Source organism: Ictidomys tridecemlineatus, unplaced genomic scaffold, assembly GCF_052094955.1.
Source record: "Ictidomys tridecemlineatus isolate mIctTri1 unplaced genomic scaffold, mIctTri1.hap1 Scaffold_70, whole genome shotgun sequence".
NCBI lineage: Eukaryota > Metazoa > Chordata > Mammalia > Rodentia > Sciuridae > Ictidomys > Ictidomys tridecemlineatus.
In genome coordinates this window covers 986,307-1,010,012 of record NW_027524982.1, presented here as the reverse complement: position 1 = coordinate 1,010,012, position 23,706 = coordinate 986,307, and the positions used below count along the sequence as shown (strand labels likewise).

General features: G+C 38.2%; 1 pseudogene; it reads right to left on the bottom strand.

Moving 5' to 3' along the window:
• Positions 1–5,143: 5,143 nt before the first annotated feature.
• LOC101969576 (casein kinase II subunit beta-like) lies at positions 5,144–5,718 on the bottom strand (annotated as a pseudogene).
• Positions 5,719–23,706: the final 17,988 nt, after the last annotated feature.

Here is a 23,706-nt window from a genome sequence, read left to right as displayed (position 1 = left end):
AATAATGTTCTCTGGTTTTCAATGTAATTTGATAATTAGAAGATGGTACCAACCTTATTCTGCAAGGAAGAAAAAAATTGAGAGTATTTTTTGGTCAAATTTTTCATTGCTATGATCAAAGACCTGACAAAAACAATTTTGAGAAAAGAAAGTTTATTTTGTACTCAAGGTTCAGAATTTTTAATCCACAGACAGCCAAGTCTATTGCTCTGGGCCCCAAGTGAGGCAGAACATATGGGGGAATGGTGTAAAGAAGAAAAGCAGTTCAGAATATGAAAATCAAGAAGCATAGAGAGGGCTCTGCTCACCAGGGACAAAATAGGAACCCCCAAAATACACCCTTATTGACCTACTTCTTCAAGACATAGCCTATCTACCTATACGTAGCACTCAGTTAATCCATATCAGTGGATTTTTGCCCTTTTAGGTCAAGGATCTCATAGGCATGATCCCTAAGCCACATTGCTTGTTGTTTAATTAATCAGAAGTGGGGAGATGCTGAGAGCCATAACCAAGTAGGAATGACCTATGGCATTTTTGGTTGAAAGGTGACCCTGCTCAGGGATTAGGGTGGCTCCAGGTTTAGGGTGGATCCTGCTGGATTAGGGTGGCTACGGGATTAGGGTGGATCCTTCTGGGAATAGGGAGGCTCCAGGTTTAGGGTGGATCCTGCTGGGAATAGGGCATATCCTGCTGCCTTAGGTGCCTGCTCCTTGAGTTCCCGTTGAGTTCTCTCGGGGTTCTGAGAGTATTGGTATGCAGAGCCCAGTGAAGGGAGTGTATTTTCCTAGAACATGCATCTACACGTGTTCAGGAAGAGGGTTCAGGAATAAAGTGTAGAGAGTTCAGGAATAAAGAGTTGCTGTTGGAATAAAGAGTTGCTGTTGGAATCTACAAGGCTTTTGTGGTGGCTCGGTTATTTTGTGCCCAGCCAGACTGTGGCGGGACGGAGGTGTTGGTTGAGCAGAGATGCTCCACTAATGGCAGCTGGAAAACAAAGGAAAAGAGGTGGGGGTCAGAATCCCAACATCCTGTCCAAGGGAACACCCCCAATGACCTAACTTACTTCCATTAGGCCCCAACTCCTACAAGCTGTACCACTTCTCATCAACACTATTGGCTGGGAATTAACCCTTCAACTCATGGACCTATGGAATATAAACTGTAGAAGTAGAACCCACCTCAATTCACAAAGATTATTCTACAATCAAATTCTTTTAGGCACTCATAAAAATCTTTTATGACCTCAATTCATCTCCATCTGCATCTCCATCTCTGACAAAAAAAAACCCTAAACATCTTTTGATCATTTCTTTTTATTCAACTAAGCAGAAACAAGGACTTTTAGATTACTGGGTATATTATAACTAGTAGATGTCTTGCTGCTGTGTTATCGTTAATTTTTTATTGCTTCCAAAATATGAGCATGATAGTACCTCCTAGCTGATTCAAAACAAACTTGCATCACAAGAATGATGAAAATGTATTTGTTATATACTGTGATAATAAACTTTGGTAAAATAACAAAACTCTCAATAGTAACTTCTGATCACTATAAAAGAGAGATAATAACATTTAAATAGCCATTCAATAAGAAGTAAGTAAAATAAAGAATTTAGTGCACTCTTGATATAGAATAAAACCAAAATAACTCAGACATTATTCTTATTAATGTAGCATAGAATAATAAATAATCATCTAAGAGCATTCAGAGAAATAATTTACATAAAAATATATGGCCTTAAACATGCTTTAATAAACAATATAGAATGGAAATAAACTAAATATTAAAACTAAAGAAGTTAGAAAAATATTAACTATTAAAAGTTAGTAAAAAGGTATTAAAAGAAATCATTGCATGAGAAAATGAAAAAAACTATAAAATAATGTAGTTTCTGTGCTAATACTTTGAAATCTCTTATTAAGTAGAGATAATATTTTCAGCTTTTATCAATCAAACCCAGATGATTAAATGCACATTAGCATATAAAAAGTCATAATCACGGATTCTGAGGCAAAGAATTTATAAATGAGTAGCATATTCAATACTAAGTCACAAAATATTATTAATACAAATAATATTCTAGGAATAAAATTACAGTACTTTACCAGAAGTAGAAAACTTGATCAATAGAATAATTGTTTTAATGATCTGGAAGTTGGCAAGTTTTTTTTCTGAAAATGGAAAGATGGAAATATTTCAGGCCTTCAGGCTCACACAGTCTTAGGTAAAACTATACAATTTTGTCATTAAAACATGAAAATATCCATAGACATTGTAAATGTCAAGAGGTCTGTGTGCCTACAAAGCTGTATTTTCAAAAACAAGTATGGGTAAGATTGACTGCTGTTTGCAGGCTTTGGATCTAGTACTGCTTCTAAACATCACTACCCTAGATTGTTTGCATAACCTTCAAATATCTGCACCATTAACTTCCATCTAGTCTGTAAATAGCACCAGCACCCCTGCTCAATCAACTCTTCAGAGTGGAGCAAGAAAATATAATTAACAACATCCTGTTTGGCTCCTAACATCTTTTTAAAAATGTATTGGTTCTTTTTAGTTATATATGACGTAACATTTTTAATATACATTTTGACTCTTATAATAAAAGCAGAAAATCCTGCCCCCATCTGCTCCACAAATTAACTTCCTCACAATTGTTCTATCTCCCTGCTTCCTTCTACCACATGACTATTGTGTATGCTTGCTTTTTGGTCTACATATTATTACTCCTACTCTTTCCTAATTAACTCCTTATAAATTTGCCTCAGCTCATGAATTACTTTCTCAATTAATTATTCTCTTATTTCATCCACCAATTAAAAAGCCTCTTGCTTTTCCCAGCATCTGATCTGCAGTTTCATACATATTTATTATACTTGGATCCTTATATCTCCCCGCTAGATTATATACCTTATATAGAGTATATACCTTATATAGAGTATATACTTTATAAAGATAAAAGATATTCCTGGTTTGCTTATGATTATTTGTTCTTATTATCTAGCATTCATCTGCTTACAAAACAGTGACTGCATTTGCTGAGTAAACAAATAAACTAAAGAATGCAAAAGTAAATGAAATACTGGACTAACTCCACACTCACCAAATAATATTTCTACAGAATTCCAGGGCCAATTTTGAAATGTTTTGCTTTAACTTTTTAGTGCCTGAGATTTACAAAAACTTCTAGAGCAGAAAAATTTTGTAAACATACCTGATGCATTTTCTGCAAATTACTTTGACAGATAATAAGAAATAGAAAAGCAAATGTTGTTAATTGTCTTTTCACAGTATTCTTTCTTGAGCTACTTGATTGAATATTCTTCCAGTTCTTCAATATTTTTCAATATTCTTCCAGTTTCCCAGATGATTTCATTATGTACCCAAGGCTAAGATTTATCACATTCAGGCAGGTCTAAATATCCCTGCTCCTGGGGAGTTCTGGAAGACAAAACAAGAAAAAGCAAATTTTGGTATCTCCATTATGCAAATTTAAGTCATATATATTTTTATTATTGAATACTGCATCTATAAGAAATGTAGTATTAAGATTTCAAGATTAGCATTTATTTTTATCTACCCAGTAGCTCTGAGAACTAGAACATGATAATCCAAGTATATCTAGACAAAAAAAAATAGAAAAAAAAAGAGCCCTGAATTCTATGTTGACCTACATTAGAATTTATTTTAGGCTGAAATTTATTTTGAGAATATGTAGCAGAATATACAATTAGACATAAATATTCCTTGATAATTGTTTAAATATTCAGAAGAACCTCATAAAATAATAAAAATAAATTTCAGTTAAATATAAAAGATGAAACAAACCAACTGAAGAATATGTATATTTAAATCAGGCTAGGAGTTCTAAATCATAAAAGATCTGACAGAAATAGCAAATTAAAATATCAGTTCCCTTGTTATATGAAAATATCCATGTATGTTATATGTGTATATGTGTGTAATACTGTGTTATTGTATGTGTGTGTGTGTGTATATATATATATATATACATATATAATAAGATATAACAAAAAGTAAAACAAATATTTTCAACAAATATGGCAAGGAGTTAGTTTCCCTTATATGTAAAGAGATCTTAAAATATTTTTGCTTTTAGTATTTGTTTTCTTTTGTGATTCTGTTCTTTCATTTGAAGATAGAATCTAGGGCCTCATGCATAGTAGGCAAACATTCTACTACTGAGCTACAACCCCTGCCAAAAATTTTAAAATATACTAAGAAAAAAATGAAAACTTAGGTGAAACTTAGATAAATAGTACAAATATATAATTTAACAATAAAATAATAAATTAAGTTGGTGACACACTAAAAACAAATGTCAAATCTCACTAATGTTATAAAAACTGCCAAATTAAACTAATAAAATATTGGTTTTCATATGATATTTCTCAATGCTGATGAGAGCAAAAAGCAATGTTTACTTTTATATAAAATTGGTGCTGGTTTAAATTTATTAACCTCAATAAACAAAAGGAAACTAGGAATCAAAGCCTGTAAAAATCATTTCTTTGACCCAATAATTTTTCTTAGAAATTTATTATGTACAACAATGTTTATTACAGAATTTTTTGCAGTTTTAAAACTTTGAAATAGCCTAAATATTACTAATGATAGAGTGATTAAGTTCAATATTTTTATAACTTATGACTGAACATTTTGATTCAGATTGCTGAAGTTCAACCTTGAGGTCATGGGAAATTGTCATTGGGTAATAAAAATGGATGTAGTTAATCTCAGGGGTCAAGAGGCTAAAGCAGAAGGATTGCAAGTTCAAAGCCAGCCATAGCAACTTAGTGAGGTCCTGAGCAATTCAGCAAGGCTCTAAGAAACTCAGGGAGACCCTGTCTCTAAATAGAATATATAAAATGGCTGGAAATGTGTCTCTGTGGTCAAGCACTCCTGTGTTCAATCCTTGATGCCCCCCCCCAAAAAATAGCATATAGTAATAAGGACCAAAAAAAATCTGTGTTTGAGCATATATACATGCGTGTGGGTGTCTTATAATGTGGAAAGAGTGACTAAATGGAAATATGCTAGCATGTCAATGATAGATCTCTCTGGATTATGAAAATTAATTTGACTTTTATTTTATTTATTATAGTTTTATTTACTTTACAGGCCCCATTGGGTCATTAGGTTTCCAGGACACTTGGGCCGGTATTCTGGATGCACCATGAAGAGCATGTGAAGGAAATTGGTGCCAAAGTTGGCGCCCTCCTTGTGATGGTGCCTCAAAGACTTGGGTGTGTACACATCCATGCACTTGGGACAGTAGAACTGAACCATGGCCTCATCTGGGATGTCTGAAAGGCTGTTGGGAAGCATTGGCTGGTTCATTACAGTACACACAGGGGCAGGAGCCAAAATCCCCCCTGCTAGTATTTTTCTAACATCTGGGAGATGCCACAGTTGGTGAGGATGTAGCGGGCGTGGATCAATCCATACAACATCTCAGTTGCCTGCTCAATCAGGTCACTCTGGTTGGGGTTGTCTTCTAGCTCTTCAGCAGGATCCAGGTCCAAGATCATGTCTAGAGCTTGTCAATATTGAGACACTTACTCATTGAGTCCAGTAAGATTAAATTTGTCCTAGATATAGTCTTCATCCACTTCACAGAAGAATTCATTGCCACTGAGCCCACAGAACTAGGAAATCCAGAACACTTCCTCTGAGCTAATCATCTTCATGTGAGCCTCTGGATAGAGAACTGGACCAGGGATGGGGAGGGGATTAAGGCTTCTAAGGAACCACGGCTACCGCTACAGTGCAGGCTGGGCACCCAACAAGGGCAGGCTAAGTGGGGGGGGGGCAGTGAGGGGGGGAGTTGTGTTATATTTTCTTCATACATCATTTATCTCCCTTCTGTTCACTTTCATCCCTACTGGTATAAATTATTTGAAAAAAAATAGAGAAGAAACAGCAATTCAGATAATAATCTATTTTGATGTTTATATCATAACCAGTTTTCTTTTTGTTAAAAAAAATTTTGAACTTAAGCTTTTCAGTTATGCTTGAAAAAGAGTCTCTATCATGATTCTGCATGGGTCTTTGTCAAATGACAGTGTTTAATTATTATTTTCGAGGTCTACCTAAGAAAATGTCATATTTTCACAAAATACAGATTTCACTTAATGTAATAGGAAACCACGCAGAGTTTCTGAGGAACAAGCAGAGGTTTGGTGAAGTGAGGTGTTGAAGGACATAGAGTGGGTAAATTCTGGCAACACTGATCCACACTGTGAGGGCAGAACCATCTCAATGTCTACATCTCTTTTTAAATTGTCATCTCAGAATAGTCTACCCTGCTCAACTTAAAAATAAAACAAATTGCATAAGCATTTCAAAGCAACCTTTTTCAAAAAATTCTATGAATTCTAACCTGAGGTATGAAAAATCTTATGTAGGAATGAGGCTATGTCATTTAACTGAATTATCTTTGTATGTGAAAATTTTTAACATACACTCTGCAGCATACCATTGGACCTCTCTGGCATCACTAGGGTTTTTTTATTATATTTTTACTTATTAACTGTTCATAGGACAGTTAACAACTTAAAAGTATATTATTGCCTCTATTACATAGGTGGAGGGAGAAACCAAGGAATACACACAAAGTACTACAGCAGGAATTTTCTTAATAACAAAATTTAATTATATGTCTGTATCATGAAAAATTTAAAATAAACCATTTAAGTAATATCATGAGAGAAAATTTTTAGGGATATTTTATCAAAAATATGTACATCTCTATATCAAAAGATTAAAATAGAGCTGAGATAAATTATAAAAGGCATGAGTAAATAGAGAGATACACTGTATTTATGGATTGAAAGGCTCAGTATTTTTAAGGTACTTTTTATTTTTTATTTGTTATTTTTCAATCACCTATGAATTAAAATATATCATAATCGCAGACTATACAAAACATAGATATCTACGAAAGTGAAAATTTATAAAAGTGGAAGTTAAAATGTTAATTTTAAAATTTATATCAAAATACAAATGATCTGGGATGTCAAAAATAATATCACAAAAACTCTAGTTGGGAACCTAATACCCTCTGATTTCAAGGCTTCCTAAAAACCTACAGTACTTAAGATAGGTAGTATTAGCATAAGGGTAAACAAATAAGTATACAGAATAGAATAGAAGGATTGAATAGACACATGTATATACATAGTCAATAAATTTTCTACAGAGGAACCAATACAATTTTTTTTGGACAAACATGGATTTGGAAGGCAGAGACTGGTCTTATGCTTGCAGCTATATCCAAGGCAAAACTCATTGTATAGCACCAGCTACTCCCAAGTTGAGGAGAGAAACAACCAACTATTCTTTGGGCATGATGTAAGTTTAACTTGAGTCAATTCCTAGGTCACTACCAGTATAGTTGCCTGCCTGCTAGGATTGCCTTGCAACATGGACTATTTATCTAATTATCCTAGACTATAAACAAAAAAATAAATTTTGTTTCAGATTTTAGTTACTAAAAATGTTTAATAGCTACTATCATTTCTTATCATAAAATAATAAGCATAGATATCTAGGATATGACACTTTCCAAAATCTCCTACACCTGATAAAATCATACATTGATAAATTTGCTGAGCTCTTCTAGAAATCTAATTTATACCAGATACTCTTCAAAGTATAGAAAAAGTCTCACACAGTTTTACATTAGAAGACATTTATAAACCAGACCTTTCTACATTTGTTCTTTTCTGTTGTTGTTCAGTTATTTTGTTATTATGAAAACAATTCAAAACTATAATGTGCATAATCAATGACATTGTTTGCAAAAATTCCAATATGTGCATAGACAACTAATTTGTTCTTTATTTCCATGAAACAAATTTACCTATCATTACTTGTTAATGACCTAATGATTGCAAACATGCTAATTCTGACTAAATATTGAGTATGCATTCTGTTTAATGTCATTCTTTTCTGTGTGTAGATTTCTTTTAAATTAAAATTTTTATTTTTAGAGACCATAAAAAATAATACAAAGAGATCTTATATTCCCTTTACTTAGTTCCCTCTACCTATCAAATTACAGTATTAAATAATGATTTTCCAGGTCTAACTCAGAAAATGTCACATTTACACAAAATACAGATTTCACTTAATGTAATAGGAAAACACACAAAGTGGTATCTAACAACACCTTCTTTAAAATTAGAATTCAATATCACAACCAACATAGTGACATTGCTACAGTCAAGATATAAAATATTTTCATCACTACAAGACTCCCTTCCTCATGGTGCCATTTTATTGATTCCCTCCCTATCCAATTCTCTCCCAAACTCTTGGCAAACAGTAAGACGTTCATGATTTCTAAAATTTTACTTATTAAGTATTATTAGTTAAATGGAATAACACAATATGCAATATCTAAAAATTCATCTTCACTAGAATAATTCTCTGGAACATTGATCCAGCTAATTTGGTTTTGGTTTGTCAATATTTTGTCTTTTTGATTAATGCATACTATTCCATCGTATGGATGTACCACAACTTGTTTAACTCATTGAAGGATAATTTAGCTGTTTGCATTGAAAGATAATAGGGCTGTTTGCATGCTTGTGTGATTGTGACTAATACTGCCACATATATTCATGTATAAATTTGGTGAGAACATAAGTTTTAATTTCTTTGCAATAAATGTCCAAGTGTGCAATTGATGGGTCTACTTTACTTTCTTGTGGCTACCCATTTCCCATTTTCAGTGATCAATGTCTTCATATCTGTTAATCTTTTTTTTTGGTACCAGGGTATGAACCCAGAGTTGTTTAACCACTCAGCCACATATACAGACTTTGTTTATCTTTTTGAGTTAAGATCGGGTCTCACTAAGTTGCTTTGAGACTCACTAAGTTGCTGAGACAGGTTTTGAAATTATAATCCTCCTGCCTCAGCCTCCCGAGTTACAGTGAATATAGGCATGTACCACTGTCACAGCCATTCCTCAATTTTTTAAAAATGAAGTTATTTTTATTTCTGGAGCTTTGAGAGGTTTTACTATTTAATTTTGAAGGTTATTCGTATATTTTTTATACTTGTCTTTCAGATATGTGGATTACAAATATTTTTCTCCAGCTCCATTTACAAGGTATTTTACAGTGCAAAATGCCTAATTTTTTTTAAAGAGAGAGTGAGAGAGGAGAGAGAGAGAGAGAGAGAGAGAGAGAGAGAGAGAGAGAGAGAGAATTTTTTTAAAATATATTTTTTTTTCTAGTTCTCGGCGGCCACAACATCTTTGTTGGTATGTGCTGCTGAGGATCCACCCAGGCTGCACGCATGCTAGGTGAGCGCGCTACCGCTTGAGCCACATCCCCAGCCCCAAAATGCCTAATTTTGATGAGGTCCAATTCATTAATTTTTCATCTTAAGGTTCATACTTTTGGTGTTAAGTCTGTTTTTTTTTACCTAATGTTAGCTCTTGGAGATAAGTCTTAGTTACTGATGTCAATTGCTGCAGAACCATTAGTTGAAAAAGTTATCCTTAACCTATTGTTTTTGAGGAGAGAAATCATGAACTATTCCTTGGGCATGATGTAGGTTTAACTTCGATTAGTTCCTAGGTCATTACTTCTGTCAAAAATCAAAAGAGAATTGATCAAAGGACACAAAATTTCAGTTAGATAGGTAGCATATGTTGAAGAGATCTATTTCACATCACAATGACTATAGCTAATAGCAAAATGTTGAATACTTAAAATATACTGAAGAGTAGCTTTTATGTGTTCTAATGCCACAAAAGTTGAACTCGGACCTTGTGCATGGCAGGCAAGCACTCTACCTCTTAACTAAACTTCAACCACATCTTATTTTTTTTAAGTCTTAAAGAGAGAGAGAGAGAGAGAGAGAGAGAGAGAGAGAGAGAGAGAGAGAGAGAGAATTTTTTAATATTCATTTTTTTTAGTTTTTAGTGGACATAACATCTTTGTATGTGGTGCTAAGGATCGAACCCGGGCCGCACACATGCCAGGTGAGTGCACTACCACTTGAGCCACATCCCCAGCCCCCCATCTTATTTTTTGATGCAATTCAAATGAAGGCTTTAGAAACCCTCCCTCTAAACACCTATTATATATCATTTTCTACCATCCAACATGTACCTAGAGCCTTTTTATGGGACATTTACAAAAAATGAAATGTGCACATCTTATGTGTATTATTTGATGAGTTTTGACAAATGTGTATACCTGTGTAATCAAACCTCTATCACAATAAATGACCTTACTGTCAAACCAGGCAGTTTGCTCAAGTTGGTTTTGTCCTTTTTGTTTTGGTACAGGGAATTGAACCCTGGGGTACTCCACTTAGCTACATCCTCAGCCAATTCTATTTTTTATTTTTGAAACATGGTCTCACTAAATTGCTGAGGCTAGCCTTGAACTTGAGATCCTCCTGTCTCAACTCCCTAAATTGATGGAATTATAGACATGAGTCACAGTATCTGGCCCTCAGGTGCTTTTTATACCATGAGGACTTGCCACCATCCCCCCAACAGGCAAACCTCGTTCTACATTTCTTCATAAAAGATTAGTTCTGCTTGTTCTGGAACTTCATATAAATAGCCATTTTTTGTGTGAAGCCTAAGATACTTTGAGATGGTTTTTAGCATTGACTTCTTTGAATATCTTTTGTACACAGACTTCTGAAATACCAAAGGTAACTTTTTTTCCTTGTTTACCTATTCATCTTTCCCTTGTAAGTCTGTGATTCCTTCAAGGGCAAATACCTTTTCTTTTAATCTTTGTATTCTTAGCACAACTCCTATGGACACTTAATAGGTGTCTATTTGATGACTGAATAAAGGAATGGGATAAAGTTACTAAATCATAGTATGTTAGTAGGAAATTTTAATTCATTTTTCCTTCTTTGTGTAGCCCTTCTTCCACTTCCTTGGGGTCAGCTGTGTGGGCCTCTGTTTTTCACTGCTAGCTAGTTCCCATGTTGGTGGCCCGGCTGTACCTTAGTCATTGTCAAGCCAAGTGCTTAGCACAGCTCTTGGCGTGCTGTGGCATTAGTCAGCAGATGCTATTTTCAAAGTATGTATAAATAATGTGCATTGTGGGGCTGGGCTGACGAGTCTACTCCCAGATCCTTTCTTGTTAACAAGGGCCCCAGGAGTCTTTGCTGAGTATAGAAAGTGAGGCAATGCCTTGTTTTCCATAGATCACTGCTCCCCTGTCTGGGACCTATGTGAAGCTATGTGAAGCAGGCAGATGGGGTCTTTGACCAGCCTCGACCACCAAGGTCCCTTCTTTGTTCATACACTTTCAGGCAAGGAACCCTGTTGTGATAATGCATGCCAAGATGTTAGCTAATTATTGAGATGAAGCTAGGAAGGGCTCTTGGGTTGCTTTGCATATTTATTGGGGAGTCAGGACCTCTGCACTCTGTAGGAGGGGCAGGCTTCCCTCTGCTCTCAGGCAATTTGCATCCCTCCCAGCACAGCTTCAATTCCTGGCTTGCCCATTGAGAGAGAGTATCTCCCCTCCCGCTGTTTTTTCTGACCACCAGGGCCCACTTGCTGGACATTCCTTCCATCCTCACATTCTTCACTCCATTGAGAAATAAATCCCAAAGTGAAATGCCTCTTCGAAAAGGGAGCCCTCTCCAGAAGAAGACATATGTGAAGCATTGTCTTGTGCCTGCCCCACCCCCATGTAAGAGAGAGAGGAGCAGTGTCTTGGCTACTGTCTGTAGCACTACTTCCTCAAGCATCGTGCCTCTCCTGTCCATCTGCTGTCACTTTCCTTTTAGAGACAAGGTTCAGATTCGACCAGTGTGGCCTGATCTTGTTCTTTACATTGGCAGGGGTACAACATGAGTTTGTTGATACAACCTGGGTCCTGCTGTAGGAAACAATCCTGCAGCCTGAGGTGGTGACCTGAGTGTCAGACCTGCACCCCAGCCCTGGATTTGCCATTGACACCTTCAGCAAGTCATCTCAATATTTCAAGCCTCAGTTTCCCCATCTAGGCAATGTCCACCTAAAATCACTACCAGGTCTAAAAATTGCATGTGAGCTATTCAAGAATCAGGCTCAATTTGAAATGTTAAATTTAGGTTCCATGTAAAGAAGACCTCAGTTGGCAGGTCAATAGGGATTCCAAAGAGGTCGTTTTTCACCTGTGAGCCCTTCATTCATCATTATCTTCCTTAATCATCTAGTGTCTAGTGCCAGCCCTGGGTCCATAGATCTGCCCAGCTGTGCAGCTCTTGCTCTTCAGAACGGGCAGAAAACACAGGAGGAGACAAACCTGCTCAGTTTGGCATGGCATGGAGTGAGATGGAAGTATTAATCAGCTCACAAGTGGTTGCTGGCAGGAGATCAGAGGCTTTGTCCAGATTTGTTGAGTGAAGAGAGGCTGTGGATGGAGGGAAGAAAGGTGAAGAGCATGAAGGCCTTTGTTTGGGGCTGCCACCACAATACGGTCTATGCAGGGACACAGTGGCAGGAACACCTTGTCCATACCAATGAAGCATGGAGCAGCATGTGTTAGGGCAGAAGGCCAACTAGTGGATCAACTTGGAAGGCTTGTCTTCTCGGAGTGCAGGAAGGGTGACTGGAAATGGGAGGTGGGTGGGGCGGGGAACAACAGGACCATCATCCTGAGGGAGGTCCCTGCTGGCTTCCTGGAGTTCTCTCCTTAAGTTGGAGCTCAGACAGGAACAGCTCACCATTTCCGTCTCACCCCTGGGTTTCCATACCAGGGTTCCTAATGAGATACATTCTTTTGGAGGCCCATCATCTCCTGCCCAGATCTTTGCTGTCTGCTACCTAACATGACTTCATCAGTGTGATTTCAGAAGCTGGAGTGCAGAGAGAAAAGTGCTTTTCAAAGGCAATACAGTCAGCGAGAGAACAGAGAGGAAGTCAAGCATTCATTTTTATCTGAGCATCCTGACCACTTCTGTATCACATGGTGTTATTAGGCACACCTGTACCTTGTGCTTTATGCAAACCTGAGAGGTGAACATTTAGATGGTTAAGAAAGGATGAGTCCAGAGGCATTTGCTTCCTCTTCAAAAGGACTCTTCTGAAGATTGCCTCCAGGAGTTCTTCCCCCACCTCTTTTCTTTTTTAAGTAGCAGCTTCTTCAAGTACTTGCAATGTGATCTGATTTACACACCTCAACTGATTCATTCTAGTTCAACCTAACTTTAACTATCTTGCTGAAGGCAAGAAAAATGCCTATTTTTCTCATCTCTCTCTGCATCCGTCTCTCATTTCTTCTTCTTCTAAGGAGTTGTGCCATCCACTAGTCCAGGTTTGTTACAGAGACCCTCAGTGCCAGAGCTGGGAAGGCCTGAAGAGCAGATCCAAGTTCAGACCCTGTTTGATACATGAAAAAGAGGGGTCCCTGTGTGGTGAAAAGAGTCCTCTGAGCACCCAGCAAGCTAATGTTGTTTCTATCCCACAGTGTTATCTACTTCACACCTTCCCTTCCCAACACGTCCTCAGTGCCTTCAACTGAGTAAGGGACCACCTCCAGTGACAAAGCAAACTCTAAACCCATTCATTTTCAAGGTAGTGATAATTGGTTCACCAGGTCCTTCCCCAGTAGGACAGCTCCCTGAAAGCAGTCATGGTACTGAACACTGAGTAGCAACCGAGTGCCAGAGAGCAGAGAACCCAGAGTCCACCTGGAGGGCTAGGAGAGTGAGCCAAAGGGGAAGGTGTGATAAAACACAAAGTGAGGTAGGTTTTTCCTCTTGCATATTTTCTCATTCCAAGGAAAAACTGGCCTTTGAATTTTATTATTCTGTATATGACAGTCTGCCCTGTATATATCTGTGGGCTCCGTATCTCAGGGTTCAAATGACTGCAGATCAATAATATTTGGAAAAAACACAGCTGTACACAACATGGACATATTTTTTTCCTCATCATCATTCCCTAAAAAACACAGTGTGACAGCTGTTTACATAGCATTTACAGTTGTATTAGGTATTGTAAGGAACCGAGAGATGATTTAAAATAAATGGGAGGTTGTGGGTAGGCACTATGCATTGCATGTGAGAGACCTGAACACCTCTGAGCCTGGTGTCCGTGGGGTATCCTTGAGCCAATGCCCCTCAGACACCAAGGGTCCACTCTATGCTCTTTGGTTACATGTGCTTAGAATCCAAGTGTGCTTCAAAACAAAACTGCTGTCTGCTTCAAAGTCTCCATTTCACCTCCCCCTTTACCTCTTCAACCCAAGGCCATCTGGCTTCCACTTGTCAGGTCACCAGTGACCTGTGTCCCCCTAAATTCAATGGGTGTACTTTTAATCCTTTGTTACTTAACCTCTCAGCAGTACTCCACTCAAATAGCAATTTTTTTGTTCTTGAAAAGTCTTCCTCTCTCTTCCATGGAACAGCATTCTCCGGGTTCCTCCTGACAATCTGGCCACTCATCCTCCCTCCCCTTCATAGACTCCTCTTCTTCTATGTGACTATTCCACGTTGGATCTTTTCAAGGTCCTCTCCTTTTCTGGTGCAAGGTAGTTCCCTCAGGGCACCCCTGTCTCCTCTATGTCTGGGCTCCCCTTATCACCTCTGTTTTAAGACTCCATATTAACTGCATTTGGCTTTCTGCATGGATGTTCCAAGGACTTCAAACTCAACACTTTTAAAACCAAATGCCTGTATATTTTTTTTGAGTTGTCAATATATTGTTACTTTGTTTACATGCCGTGCTGAGGATGGAACCCAGTGCCTCATGTGTGCTAGGCAAATGCTCTACCACTGAGCCCCAACCCCACTATGATGCACAAGCCTAGAATGTTGGGGCCATCTGTCAATCCATTGCCACTCTCCATTTCTCCTTTGTATTCACACCCCTCTTGTGACTTCTCATTACTATTAAATAAAAGTTTAAACCTTTCACATAGAACCTACTTTTCTACCTTCAAACTGGTCTGTTTTCTTCTAGGCTGTTCCGACCTGGGCTGGCTCACCTCTCTTTAGGCAACCTGGTGGCCCCCCACTTCTGAGCGGTCACCACATTGATGCCAAACTTAGTGCAGACACCCAATCAGCATAGTACATGACAGCCCAGAACTCCTGGGCCCAAGCAGTCCTCCTGCCTCAGCCTCCTGAGTAGCTGGGACTACAGGTGTGCACCTCTTATATGTAATTTTGTATAACAATGAGGGTCTCCTTCCATTTCCATGCAATTTCCCTTTTCTCTCCCTTTTTCTCTAACCTCATGTCTCTGTTTAATGTTAATCTTTTCCTCCTGCTCTTCTTCCCTGCTCTGTTCTTAGTTGCTCTCATTATATCAAAGAAGACATTGGGCATTTGTTTTTTAGGGATTGGCTAGCTTCACTTAGCATAATCTGCTCTAGTGCCATCCATTTCCCTGCAAATTCCATGATTTTGTCATTTTTTTAGTGCTGCATAATACTCCATGGTATATAAATGCCACATTTTTTTTATCCATTCATCTATTGAAGGGCATCTGGGTTGGTTCACAGTCTAGCTATTGTGAATTGTGCTGCTATGAACATCGATGTGGCAGTATCCCTGTAGTAAGCTCTTTTAAGGTCTTCAGGGAATACCCCGAGAAGGGCAATAGCTGGGTCAAATGGTGGTTCCATTCCCAGCTTTGCCAGGAATCTCCAAACCGCTTTCCAAATTGGCCGCACCAATTTGCAGTCCCACCAGCAATGTACAAGAGAACCCTTTTCCCCACATCCTCGCCAGCACTTGTTGTTTGACTTCAGAATGGCTGCCAATCTTACTGGAATGAGATGGTATCTTAGGGTTGTTTTGATTTGCATTTCTCTGAGTGCTAGAGATGGTGAGCATTTTTTCATGTACTTGTGTAAGGGTCCGGCGAAACGTGGGAGTAAGAGACCACAAGAGGCTGTCTTATGCAAAAGCAGAAGGGTGGGTTTATTTGGAGACCAGCATGCTGGGGCCCGAGCTCTCTATAGCAAAGAGAGATAGAGCCCTGAGAACAGCTTGAGCAGAGCTTATATATTTTCCCTGGAGAGGGCAGTGAGAGAAGTTACATTTTGTAGTTTGGCAGTTGGGTACAGCTCTTTCTGGGAACAAGATTAGCAGACAGTCCATAGTTGGGGACAGCACATTCTGGGAACAAGATTAGCAAACAGTTCTTAAGATTTCAACAGTGTTTTGTTAAGCATATAGAGAAACGGAGTGACAAGTACTTATTTTATTAAAACTGGAATTAGGAATATACAAATTTAAAATCATTATATATTGCTCGTGATAGAACCTTTAATATTTAAAAATTTACCATTGTTACTTCTAATAATGTTCTTTTGCCTTAAAATCTATTTGGTCTCGTTATTAAAGTTTGCCAGCTTTCTTTAGTGTTTATGTGTTTTTTCCCATTTTTTTTGTTTTTACATTTCCATATCTTTGTAAGTGCTGTATAATTGGGGATAATAAATTCATACTGACAATCTTTGCCTTTAACTGGAGCACTTAGTTCATTTATGCCTAATTTAATTAGTGATAACAATGGACTTAAATCTCCTATCTTATTTTTCCTGCTTTTTATTTGTCCTATTTTATGCTGCCTTTTGTATTATTATTCCTTTTTTTTCCCCTTCCATCTGTTGGGAAGTCGTATATATCTATCCTTTTAGGATTAGTCCATTAGTTACTATATGCATGCTTAATTTATCAAAGCCAAAAGTTAGAATCTTTTCCCTCATCCTCAGCAAAATGGAACCTTAGAATCCATTAATGCCATTTACAAACCCTCATTCCTTAAATTAACATGCTGTTATTGCCATGTGTCTTTATCAGCCCACATCAGACATTGTTATTGATGTATGATACAGACAATATATGAGTTTATTCACATGCTTACTACAATTTTTGATCTTTTTGTATTTCTTACCCTCCATTTGTAATCCTTTTCCCCAAAATAAGTTCTTTAAAGCTTTCTTTAGTATAGGTAACTGGTAGCTGACTCTCAACTTTCTCTTTTCTTTCTTTTTTTTTTTTTGAGGGGGAAATGGTAATACAAAAAGATTTTACTGCTAAATTCAGAATTCTAGCTGTTCTTTTACCATTTTTTTGGCTTCCACTGTTTCTGTTGAGAAATCACAGTCTGTCTTTTGAAGGTAGTTTATCCCTTTTTAAGATTTTCTTTTTGCCTTTGATTTTCTGAGATTTCACTCTGATGGACAGAAGTTTGGATATGCTCTGGGAAATTCTCAGCCAGTTTCTCTAGACATTGACTCTGCTTTGGTCTTTCTCTGCACTTTCTCTGAGATTTTCACTAAACATACATAAAAGCCCAACCCTAATTTTGCCTTTGTATGATGTGTTCTGTGTAATTTTTTGTTTTGGAATTTTCGGTTCTTTCTTCAGTTCTTTTCATTTCTTTTAAACCTCTTTGTTTTTCTGTGGATACTCTGAAACTTGTCTTTCATTTATTTAAGTGGTGAATGTAGTTGTTTATTATACAGTATATCATGTGTAATATCCCATCTAATATCCAAAGCCTTTTGAAGGTCTTACTTTGTAGTATGTCCAATCCAATATCTAGACTTTTGAGTTTGTCTTTTTATCCGTTCTTTCTTTTGGTACTGTCTTTACATAGTGGTCATTGCACTGGAAAAAAAAATATTTGTTAGATAATTTGAGATTTTATGGTGATATCTTTCTCCAAAGAACATTTTTCTTTGCTCCAGCAAGACACATAGGAACATTATCAGTACAGTACCTCCTTAATGAGATCTAAGACTGGAAGTTTCCTGCATCATAGTGGTGATGTAACCCCTGGGCTATAAGTCTGTGAGGAGTCTGATTTAATTTTGTGAGGGTATAATATTATGGGACTCTAGCTTAAAAAAGGGTGGGTTACCAGTCTTCCCCACTCAGGCAGACTTTGGGGTTTGACTATTGATTGGTTCCCTGCCTTTTCTAGATTTTAAATTTGCCTTTTCTTGATTTTTTTTAAATGTCTTAAAGATCTTCTCTCGGGCTGGGGATGTGGCTCAGGGGGTAGCGTGCTCACCTGGCATGCGTGCAGCCCGGGTTCGATCCTCAGCACCACATACAAACAAAGATGTTGTGTCTGCCGAGAAATAAAAAATAACTAATAAAAAAATTCTCTCTCTCTCTCTCCCTCTCTCTCTCTCTCGCTCTCTCTTAAAAAAAGATCTCTCATTTATACTCATACACATACACAAACACACACACTTGTATACATATATACATGCCCATATTTATATTTATATATTTTAGCTTTATTAGTTGATCTCAGCAAGATGTTGTCATTGTCAAAAGCAGGCTATTATCTTTTTAAATTAGAGGTGTTTCTGGCTTGTTTTTACTATGTTCTTTGCCTTGAGTTATCTGTTTTATGCTAGAACTTTTAAAATAAATTTTGGTCTCTTTTATTTGTGTAGGATTTCTTCAAATTCTCAGTGATGTTTATTCTTTTTAAGAATGATAGAATGTGAAGACTGGAAGCTGTGTGTAGTGTAGTGGGGATGGTTTTTGCCTGGCAGCTTTGCTTTAGAATGAGCACAGTTGTGGTTAGATGTTAACCTGGGGCTTCCAAAGGCCAGTATACAGAATGCTGTGTTGTGGGAGCAGTGTTGGTAGAGGTGCCCTAGTGTCCAATGATTGTCTGTCTGGCTCTTTAGAAGAGAGCCCTGTGACTCTCCCATTCAAGTTAGGTGTAAATATCTTCACCACATAGAAAAAGTTAAGAGGGACATATGAGGGCAATAGTTTGTGATAGAGAAACATGGGTCATTATCTCATTTTCCTCTCCAGGCTTTTATAATTCTTGTTGACTGAGTCTAGATCCTCCCTATGGTTCTAGGCAGATGGGCTTCCTATTCAGCTGCAGCCCCCTCTGTGTTCCTTCTGGGCTCATTTTCCTCTATTTAAAAACTTGCTTCAGCCATATTTTGATAATTCACTTTTTTTGTTGTTGTTGGAATCTGTTAACTGCTCATAGGCCCCTATTCCTTTTTTCAGATTTATATCTTTTTTAAACCTTTTTTTTTCTTTTGAATGTAATTTTGGGTGGCAGGGCATATAAATTTATGGGCTCAGTCCCACATCTTAAGTTGGAACTATCTAAAAGATTATAAACTCTTTTAGCTTATCTCATTTATTTTATGTCACTTACTCCTTGTATGGTTTTCCTGTATGTTTAGTTACACAACAGTTTTTTAAACCTTACCTACCTAATTCTAATTCTCTAGATTGGTATGCTTAATTTCCAACTACCCACCCTCTTTAGTATCGTATTTTTCCCTGAGGAGCTTTTGGATAGATATTCGTCAAAATTAGAATTGCTGCTTGTACCAACATCCTTTCTATTTTAACTTTGTTCAATTTGTTACACTAATCCTGCTCTCAACTAACCTTGCTTTACATATTGCTCTTTGTATTTTTAGGTACTTTGGATTGATTGCTGAGCTGGGCAGTTTTTGAGCCTTCACTGCATTCTTCATCTTGCCTCTCTGCAGGCCTCAGCTTTGAAGAACAGAATCTCTGCACATATGCACATCTTCCTGCTCTACCTTTACTTGAGCTGGGATAAGTAGAGCTCTTACTTGATAATTTTTCTTTATAAGGTCTTCCACTACTTATGTCTGTCTTCCACTTTAGCCCTGGATGCAGCTATTGCTGCTTGGGGCAGAGATGAAGAAATTATTTGCATAGGTGGCTTAATGAATGATGAGGACCAGAATAAAGGTCTTTGATCAGCTTCATTCTAGTGTGTTCCATGATCTTGCCTTTGTTCTTGCCCTGTGATTGGAAAGCCACCATGCCCTGGTACAGACCTTCCTGGTCTTCACTGCCAGTCATTTTAAACCACAGTCCTTTTATTATTATTATTATTTTTGTTCTTTGTTCACTTTGGCACCATAATGTGGATCCAGAATTTATAGAATAGTATTTGTCTTTAGCAGTCATAGATTGAAAACGAGTTAATTTTTTTTAATTGAGAAATAATTCATAAACAGTTCACCAAAGTGCATAATTCATTGGTTTTTAGTATAGTAACAGATGATGTGCAACTATCACCAATGAATTTTTGAACATTTTCAATGATTGGAATCACATAATATGAAATCTTTTCTGCTTGTGTGGCTGGCATTTTTCATGTAGATTTTTTTCATTTTTTTCTTTCAAGTGGTCATGTTTATTTATACCAATAGGTTATATTAGATCATTAGTACCATAACTATATTATTCTTCATGTAGATTGTTTTTGTTTATTTTTTCTAAGATTTGTCCATGTATCAGTACCTTTTATAAAAACTGTGGTATACATAATATAAAATTTACTGTTTTAACCATTTTTAAATGTATTTAGCTCAGTGGCATTAATATATTTATATTGTTGTACTACCCTTACCACCATCCTTCAGAATTGCTGACACTTTCGGTGGGGAGATACAGGGAAACAGTATGGTGAAGGTTTTATTTATTTTTTGCAAATGTAGAACTTTCCCTTAGATGTTAACATAGTGGGTATTTAAATTCCTTTAAATTGTGTAGCTTGTATTCTTAGATTCTGTTTCCAATTCTAAATAATGGCTGAGATCAAAAAGTGAAAAAAATTAAACTGAAACTTGATACCCAATAGATACCCATTAAACAGTAACTCCTCTTTCCTATCTCCCTCAGTCACTGGCTAAATTTTTTATTTTTGTGAGAAAGTGTGAGTGACTTAGGAAACAGGCAGAGGACTAGAAAGCAGTGATAAGGAAAGCAGCAAGAAACCTTGGAGAGCAGTTCTGGAGTATTTTTGGTTGTGGACCAGTTTTAAGATACAAAGTCCATGGCTGGGTGTGGTGGTGCATGTCTATAATCCCTTTGATGGAGAAACTGAAGCAGGAGGATCACAAGTTCAAAGCTAGCCTCAGCAATTTAGAGTGGTCCTGAGAACCTTGAAAAGCCTAAAATATAATATGAAAAGGGCTAGGGGTGTGGCTCAGTGTTTAAGTGTCCCTGGGTTCAATCCCCAGTACTAAAAAAAAATAAATAAAAAGATACAAAGTCCGCAGGATCTTCCCTTAGAGTATGGATGAGATGCTCAGTCCTATTGCATTAAAAAAGTAAACTTTATTTCAGAATAAGATGATTCCCAGAAAGTTCTTGCACATCCTATACCTAGTTCCCCCATTGCTAGCATCTTAAGGTTACTAGGTACATTTGTTAAGAAATGACATTTATGGGTCACTATTAACCACACTCATAGTTTTTAGGATTTCACTAATTTTCCCATTCCAAGATCCAAACCAAGATACTATATTGCACTTACTTGTCATGTTGCCTACTCACTGGTTTCTGACAGTGTCTAGTCTTTTCTCATTTTTTTTTTACTGCTTTGACATTCTTGACTAATTCTGGCCAAGTATCCTGTAGATTGTGCCTCTGCCTGGGTTTGTCTGTCTGTCTTGTCATTAGTTAGCTCCATAACTTTGCATATAATTTTGGATGTTTTGCATATAATTTTGGATGCCTGGGCTAAGACCATAAAACAGGTCAAGGTCCATGGAGGAACAACCACAGCCATGATTCATTCCAAAGTCTTAGAGGCTGATAAAACTGCCTTATTCAATAAGGACCAACCCCAGTTAGACATCATCTTGTTTTTTGACAAAGCCAACACAGCAGAAGCTATAAGCTGTATTAAGGAAGTCTTATGTGACCAGACTGTGGATGGCCAGTCCCTGGAAGAGGACTCAGGCTTTCACATACATCACACCTGCCTGCAATCCTTACAGGAAGCACTCCCAGGAGACCATCTGACATTTGGAGTCAGGTAGTTTGGGATACAGGGTCAGTGCAGAGGATACAGCATACAGGCTGTGCTCTATTCCCCTCAGGCAGCTGGTGTACCATGTCCACGCTCTGCCCCTGAGGCTGATTCCTCTAGTGTGGGATTTCAGGCAGCTGAACAATACTGCTGAAAAGCTCTACATCCAGCAGATTGTGCAGAGACTGTTGGACTACATCAGGATCATTGAAGATGGGACTCATGTGATCACAGAAATGCTCTCTGCCTCTCAGAGGTTCCTGAGGAACACTGAAAGTAAGTACAGTTTTGTCAGCCTCTGGGATGTGGAGTGCTGTGTGAAGGTGTTCACTTGGTTTCATGGCCGCAGCGAAATGCTATTGGTGAAGCTGAACACCTTTCTCTGTGAGATCTGTGTCAGCAAAAATAACTTCAGGAGAGACCCCATCATCTGGTCTCTGGTGCTGGATGAATCCATAAAGGAGAAGAAATCCTACTGCAGAGCCATTTGCAGGTATTTTCTAGAACCATATGATGACAGCAGGGTCATCCTGGATGAGATCATGCATGCACAGGATCTTTTCCTGAGTGAGATGCCTCTGAGAAAAACCATAGCCAGGAATTTGGCTCTGAAGGAGAACTTATTCATGATGATCATCTACCCTGAGCTAAAGATACCCCTCTTCCTTGTGGGAAAGACTGGCAGCTCCAAATCTCTTGCTAAGACTATCATGGCAGATGCCATACAGGGCCAGGCCTCACACTCCACTCTATTTTGAAGCCTGAAGCAGGTCCACCTGGTGTCATTCCAGTGTAACCCCCATTGCATCCCCACATGGTATCATGAACACCTTCAAGCAGTGTGCTCACTTTCAGCAGGGGAAGGACCTGCAGCAGTATGCATCTGTGGTGGTGTTGGATGAGGTTGGCTTGGCAGAAGCTTCCCTGAAAATGTCCCTGAAGGCTCTGCACCCACTGCTGGAAGATAGGTGCATTGAAGGTGATCCTGCCCCCCACCAAAAAGTTGGCTTCTTGGGTATTTCCAACTGGGCCCTCGACCCTGCCAGGATGAACCAGGGTAGTTTGTGTCCCATGGCACCCCCAGTGAGAAGGAGCTAATAGAGAGTACCAGAAGGATCTGCTTTTCAGACAGTCTGGTACAGGACAGATCCAAGGGTACTTCACTCCTTTTGCCAAAGACTATGAAACAGTGTGCAGTAGGCATAACAAGGAATTCTTCAGGCTTTGTGACTACTATAGCCTCATCAAGATGGTCTTTGCCACCGCCATAGCATCTAACAAGAAGCCTTCTCCACAGGATATTGCACAGGCAGTCCTTCAGAACTTCAGGGGCAAAGGTGACATCCCCACTTTGGACTTCTTCATGGCCAATTTGACCTGAGGCCGGGTGTGTGGGAGAGGTCAGTCAGCATCCTGGAACTCATCAAGCAGAGTTGGGGAACTGGAAGAAGCTGAATCCCACTACTTGCTCATACTGACCAAAAACTACATGGCCCTGCAGATCCTGCAGCAGTCATTCTTCAGTGAGGACCAGTAGCCCGAGATCATCTTTGGTTCCAGTTTTCCCCAGGATCAGGAATACACCCAGATCTGCAGAAACATCAACCAGGTGAAGATCTGCATGAAGACAGGCAAGATGGTGGTGCTGCTGAACCTGCAGCACCTGTATGAGAGCCTGTATGATGCGCTCAACCAGTACTACGTCTACCTCGGGGGCCAGAAGTATATGGACCTCGGGCTCGGCACCCATGGTGTCAAGTGTCAGGTCCACCCTGACTTCTGCCAGCTTGTCATCGAGGAGAAAAATGTGGTGTATGATCAGTTCCCCATACCCCTTATAAACCAGCTGGAGAAGCACTACCTGGACTTCAGCTCAGTGCTGCAGGGGTGG